This window comes from Arachis ipaensis, chromosome B05 (genome assembly GCF_000816755.2).
Source record: "Arachis ipaensis cultivar K30076 chromosome B05, Araip1.1, whole genome shotgun sequence".
In the NCBI taxonomy this organism is placed as follows: domain Eukaryota; kingdom Viridiplantae; phylum Streptophyta; class Magnoliopsida; order Fabales; family Fabaceae; genus Arachis; species Arachis ipaensis.
The window spans coordinates 19,349,715-19,357,349 of NC_029789.2; positions in this window are offsets into that span (position 1 = coordinate 19,349,715).

The window sequence follows — 7,635 nt, forward strand, 5'->3', positions numbered from 1 at the left end:
TCAAAATTTTAAACATAATACTTTAATTAAAAATTATAATTAGATTTTCTTAAAATAAGTACGCATTAAAAATTAATAACTAACTTAATTATATCAACAATAATTCATATGAAAAATTTATAACTTTATGACCTTAAATACTAAATTAGAAATTAACAAAATATCAACAGTGTGAATCGAATTAAAAATAAAACCACAAGTAATAATCAAATAACTTCAATTTATATTTAAAAAAATTCTAAATTCCAAACATAAAAATCGAAATGAACCAAAAAAAAAAAAATAACAACTCAAGAAAAGACAATATATATTTTCACCAAAACAAACATATGTTTGGCATTATTCTATTAAATAAATTCTAAAATGGATTCCAAAACATGTGCATCCAAATTCTCAAGTTTTATTCTCAATCTTGATCTTCTTGCAAGTTGAGGTATCTCCTTACACCTTCGAATCTTTCAACTCCGAGGATAGTTGCTTGGTTGGTGTAATAGCATTTTTCAACACTTCGGATTCATCATTTTCCGCAATTTCATTAGAGAATTCAAGCAACAAATTCTGTATAAAATACTACGTTAAATTAAAGACTTCTTTTTCACCTTTGATTTTATCTCAATAATATTTTTTGAATAAAATAAAGATCTAACTTTGAGAAAACAAACAAACAAAAAATTTATTTTTGAACAAATACCTTAGCACCTTCTACTTTCTCCCCTTCAATGATTGAGGATACCTTTGAAGTTGGAAGTAAACCACCGATGTAGTCAACATCCTAAAATTATAATTAGTTATTAATTATTATTTATAAATTAGATACTACTAATGATTAGACTTTAAATTAAAAAAAATAAATATAGACTTATTCAATATATAATCCATCGTGATTAGACTTTAAATTAAAAAAATAAATACATAACCTGGAGTTATGGATAAAAGGAGACCGCCACAACTTAAACATTTGAAAATTTTTATTAAAGCATATGTGAGCCTGTTGCATTCACATTGGCCGTATCACCAGTCTGGAGTATCTATAATATGACTTATAGTAGCCAAGACAACACAAAAAACATTCTGAAAAAAAAAAACTTAATGATTTAAATTTCCTAAATTTGGTGAGTTCCGTATTTAATTCTTTTAACTGATCAATGGTTTTGCCTTGATAAATTTTTAATAATGCAGCCTCATTTAGAATTCCACCGATATTACCCTTAGATTCTTCAAATCTTACAAAGCTAGACAAATAAAGCAAAAAAAAACTACGTTAGATAACACACATAATATTAAACTAAAGAATTAAAAAAATATACACCCATAAATTAAATGACATTTGCTTCTTCAAGATTGAAGAATATTTTTGTGCCATACATGAAATTCCGTAAAATAATTTTTTTTGAAAATTTTAATTTAATACAAATGAGTAAAAACTCACATATAAAAATTCACATAATTATGGATAAATATTACTGTTATATAACTTCACTCTAACAAATTGTAAGACGACAACATTTCCATCTTTATTGTCTGATCCCAAAAAAACATTTAATTTATGTGCATAATTGTCAAAAAGTACACACTCTATTATTTTCTATATCAAATAGAATGTTTAATGTTAAATATATTTTTTATAATAAAATAAACAAAAAATAATTACAACTAAAAAAATAACTACCAATAAAATAATATCAAATTATATATATATTTTATATTTTAAAATTTAAAAATTAATAATAAAATTAAAACGTCAAACACTTTTTTCTTTAACTTGTTCCATTGAGACGAACTCTCTGAAACCTTTTGAATTTTTTTGTTGCTTGAGAAGTTTGAGACATAATTTTTTCAATGCATATTCTCCTTTTTTTCAAAAATAAAGGCATTTTTAACTAGCTATGATTGCCACAATAGGTAAGCCATTTTTGACCACTTTTCTTTAAAATTCGGTTGTTCTTCAACATACCCACAGCTTGTTTCTACTAGGGGTGGCAAAGCGGGTCGGTCCGTTCCAACTCGTCCCGCCCCGCCTAGGTCCGTCCTATAAACGGGGCGGATCGGTTCGCCCCGCCAACTAAAATGGGTTCAAAATATTAGTCCGCCCTACTTTATGGCGGATTAGCGAGTTGGCGGGCTAGCCCGCTTGACTCTTTTTTTTAAAAAAAAAAATTCATTAAAATTAACCAAAAAATAATAATTAAAAAATTAAATACAAATAAAAAATAGTCAAATTATAATATAATTTTTTACTATTTTTTTTTAATTTTTAACTTCAATAAAATTGTTCAAAATAATATTTGTCAATAGAATCATCTTTATTTTAAAAAATAAGTCACATAATTTGAGCATATATACAAAATTGTAAAATAAAATAAATAAAGTTAATAACTAAAAGAAGAATAAAAACAAAAAATGAAAAAAATGTTTAAAAATTCTATAATTATTAATTTTATAATAATAATCACACTTTTATTTAATAAAAAAAAAGAAAAAAAAAATTTCGGCCCGGCGGACCGGCCCGCCCCGCCCCGCCAATTTGGCGGTGCAGGTTTGGCGGGCTCCAAATCCTAGCCCGACCCGTCTTTTTTAGCGGGTTTAGCGGATCGGCCTGACGGGCTCGACCTGTTTTGCCACCCCTAGTTTCTACCAATTCCATGTTACCATTGTTGGATCTCTAAGTATTATACTTGCTAAATCGGAGCTGTTCCATGTGTTCATCACTGCAAAGCAGAACACTGTAGCGTGGAGAGGAATAGAGGACTTTGACAGATCGGACAAGTCTTGTCAATGTGAGGTATTCTTTTATTCAAATTATGCATTATCGGTAACCCATCATGTATTAGCTTCCAAACAAATGTTTTGATCTTTGGTTGACACTAAAGTTTTCAAATACTCTGCCATAAGGTCTTGTCTTAAAGGTGTTCATGGAGGTTATCCACAGAGGATAAAAAAATTGGTATGCCACATTGTATCCAGAGTTGACTGAGTAAGCACCAAAAGTGTGAAGTGTTCATTTAATTAATTCCGGTTCTTGTATGATAGGAATTTGTTGGATTTGCTGAGCTATTTCAGTATTAAAGTTGTGGCTAAGCAATTGGGGGATTCCAGTCTCTATTCTCTATAATGAGTTATCGCACCCAGGTAATATTATCATCATTGCATTCACCATTTGGGATTCTGAATGGAGCCTGGTCTCCAAACCAGGGGTCTTGCTTAATCTTAATTGAACTTTGTGCCGTTATGCTCCATTTTACTTTTTTTTTAGTATTTTTATATCTTCTAAGAGGCTTTGCCAAGCCCATGAGGGTCTGTTACCTGCTCTTGCTTCCAAGAATGATGAGTACCTGAAGTACTTATTTTTATAAATTTTGTAAAAGAGTGTGTGAGTGTTTGTGAGAAGCCGCCAGCCTTGTTTGCCTAGCATGTGAAAGCCTTGAGATCTTTGAAGGTTAATCCTCCATGATTCTTGTCTCGGCTCATGATATCCCAGTTGACCCAGTGCATTCTCTTTTCATTAGTTTTCTGTCCCCACCAAAATTACAATATCATTCTATGTAATTCCTCCAGTAATGAGTCGGGTAATTTAAAGCAGCTTAAATTTTATACTGAAATTGCTCATCCTATTGCCTTTATAAGTATTTTCCTTCCACTAGTGGGTAAGAATGTTCTTTTCCAATGCGCCAATTTCTTTCCTACCTTATCTTTAATAAAAGAAAAGGTTTCTTTCTTAGACCTATTGACTATAGATGGCAGCCTTAAATATTTATCTTGAGTGCCATTATTTTAAACTCCTAATGTATTAGCCAAAACAGTCCGAATTTATTGGGGGAGTTCTTGCTGAAAAATACGGCATATTTGCTTAAATTTATTTTCTGTCCACTCATGTTGCCATATTGTTCTAAGATTCGCAACAAATTGTCACAGTTTAGCTTTGTGGCCTTACAAAAAAGTAATGAATCATTTGCAAAGAGTAGGTGTGAGATGGAGGGGAATCTATTGTTCAATCTAAGTTTTTGCACTACATTATTCTGTTTTTCTTTGTGGAGCAAATAGGACAAGCCTTCTGCACAAATAAGAAATAGGTATGGTGAAAGAGGATCTCCTTGTCGGAGTCCTCTACTTGATTTAAAAAAATCAGTTGGTGATCCATCCAAAATAATAGAATAAGAGATTGAAGAAACACATTCCTTCATCCACCGAATCCACTTTAAATAAAAATCCAATTTTTCAATAATGTACCATAAAAAATTTCACTCCACTCTATCGTAAGCCTTATTCATGTCAACTTTGAATGCCATTTTCTCTCTTAGTTTTAAGGTGGTCAATTAAGATATTATCACTTATTAATCTTTCTTTAATAAAAGCACTCTGATTTTTACTAATAAGTAAATTTATGAAAGGTTGAAAATGATGAACCAAAATTTTTGAAATAATTTTGTAGAAGACATTGCTAAGGCTAATCGGCCTCACTTGATTCATTGATGTAGCATTAGGTATCTTTGAAATTAAGCAAATTTGTGTATGATTAAATCCTTTAAGGATTTTACCTCCCCTAAAAAAAATTTCACTGCTTGAATCACATCAGACTTGATAATTTGCCAGTAAAATTGGTAGAATTTCACGGCAAACCCATCATCCCCCCGGAGCTGCTTCTGGGTTTATAGAGAAAACTGCCCTTTTAATCTCTTCTTCCATAACAAGTTTGATAAGGGACTGATTCATATTTGCCGTCAGTTTTCGTCCTATGCCTCCCAGTAGTTCATTAGGATCTTGAGTATGGTTTGCCAAGAACAATTCTTCATAGTATTTCTGTGCACATGCTCCAATTATATTGGGAGTAGTACACCAATTGCCCTTTTCATTTTCTAACTTTAAGATTTTATTCCTCCTATTTCGAGTTTGGCTTTGTACATGAAAATACCTTGTATTCTGATCACCCCATTTGAGCCAATTAGTTTTGGATTTTTCTTTCTAAAACCTTTCTTCACTTATGATGGCAGCCGCCAGTTCGCCTTCAATCTTCAATATTTGAGCCTTTTCTATTGCTGCCGACTGATCCTTAACTATTGACAATTTAGCCTCAGGTCTTTCAATTACTTTTTTTGAATTATTCGCATCCGAAACTTGCCATTTGACTAAGTCGTGTCTACACTATTTTAACTTTTGATAAAGCTTTTACATTGAAGATCCAGAGACATTTGTCTTCCAAACCTTCCTTTATTATTTCATCCACCCTTTTCATTCCATACCGCCTTTCTTAGAAGTGAAATCTACGTTTGGCTTTTTGAAAAATTGGCCTGGTACACATTAAGATAGGCTTGTGATATGATCCTGTGTCCTCTTAATGAGTGATAGTTGCAGCTGGATATTCTTCTCTTAGAGTCATCGAGATCAGCCTCCTGTCTAGTCTTTCTCTTATTACTCTGTTTTGGCAACTTTTATTCCACATGTGTACTTTCTACCTATGAATCCCATATCCACAAGTTGTCCACTGTTTATAAATTCTTGAAATTGTCTAATTGATTGGGATGATTTTTCAATGCCTCCTTCCTTTTCATGTGCAGCTGTAATTGCGTTAAAATCTCCAATAACTAGATATTTGTCATTTAAAGAATAAATAATTTCCAGCAGTTTTTCATATTGGTTCACCCGAATGTGGTCAGCACTATGCAAGTGGACTCCAATCACATTCCACCTTATATTTCTCTCGAAATCGGTAGCAGCAAACATCATGCAAAATCCTTCTTCCCTTATAACCTCCACATTAAATTCTTCTATCCATGCCAATGTTAGACCTTTCGCTAAGCCATTTGGTGCTACATGATAGAATTTTGTAAACCCACATTTTTGCAACTGTCGTTCCACAAACGAGGGCTGTTGTTTTGTTTCACAGAGGAACAATACCTCGAGGGAATGGGATGTTCTCATCCCTTTAATGTTGTGAATTGTTAGGGGTTTTCCCAAACCCCGACAGTTCCACATGATTATCTTCATGGCATACGGGGTGCCAGTTTGGGATGGCACCCTTCACCCTTTCTGCAACATTCATCTCCATCAAGTCTGCCCTCTCCTCTTTCTCCTTTTGATCCTTTTGCTTTAAGGTTCGTTTAAAGCCAGCAATTCTATCCACATTCCCTTCATTCTCCATATTCCTAGCTAGGTGTTTAAGTTTCAGTCTTTTATGTGGTTTGATAGAGATTTTATGGTTAATTTCTGAGCAAAAATTTTCTGGTTGTTTCATGTGTTGGGGTTTATTAGGTGGGTCAACAAGGGGTTCGGGTTGGCTTATGGTTATTGTGTGATATTCAGTGTTGTTGTTGATTTGAAGGTTTTGTGTGTTTGATTGATTTGAGATTATTAGGTTGGTTTTTATTGGTGATCTTGAGAGGTGTTGGGTGCTTTTTGGTTGTACAATTGTTGCAATTGTGTGGGTATAAAAATGTATTGTGGTGATTGATTGGGTGAATGGTCAGGTGGTTGGGTTCTTTGTGTGTCTGAAAATGAAAGGTTTGCAAAGTTCCTTAGCAAATTGACTGGTGTGGATTTTTTATCTGGCGGTTCAGGTTAGGTTTCTCTTCTATTATTTAGGTTATTGTTCTCCTTCTGCTCTGTTATCTTCCACCCAAATTGGTCTGCTTTCAAATCTAGCCTCCATTTTTCATTCACTGTTTGCTATTCTGCTAATGCTTTCATATAGCTGCTGCAATTTCTGGTTTCGTGGCCTATAAAACTATAGAAACAACAGTAGATTCCTATTCTCTCATATCTCAAGGCAATGTTAAAAATAGTTTGATCAGGACTGGCAATTTTGATGTTTTGTTTCAGAGTTTTAGTGACATCAATATGAACTCTAACCTTCATAATTCTGTCTTCCTTATCTCGCATCATATATATTTCAGCTTCCATGACCTCACCGATCTTTCCTCCTATCTTTCTAGCTGCTTCCTTTTTTTGCAATATTCTGGCATGCCCCAGAATTGTATCCAGATCGGGATACGTGTATAATCCTCTTCCTCAATTCTCATTGTCGTATGCCATTTCCTTAGATGAATGATAAAATGTTTGAAAAGCCAAGGTAAACCACTTTCAGCTCTAAGCATATCCGTCTCCTTATTAAAAAAGAACTGAAAAATATTATATCCATGAGCCTTGCCCTCATACCCTCCAGTTGATTCCATATGAAGTTGAAAGCTCCTTCCATTGTCCCCGAGCTAAAACCCTTATCTGCTATCAGCCTTCCTATTAGGCTCCGGAAACAATTCTCGATTCCTGTTCTCACGTCTTCCTATCCTAAATTTACCACTTCCTCCTCATTTAATCCCAAAAAGATGGAGTTCTGAGTCCTCCGAGTCTCCTCTGACGCATTCAAAATTCACAAGGTGTGTTTAGGATTAGTAAGTTGATCTCTCACTCTTAGGTCCCTCAAAGACACACTCACGAATTAGAAACTCTCAAACTCTAGTTGGCACACAAACCCTAGCAAAAACTCTCAAACCCTAGAAGCGCACAGTTATATAGAACGGTTTATAATTCTTTTCTAAGAATCCTTCTTCTTCTTTAATTGCTATTGTTGTTATTATGTTTTTTTTTTGTGTTATTATAATATTTTTTTGTTGTTTTTTTTTTGTTTTTGTTCTTTTTAAGCGG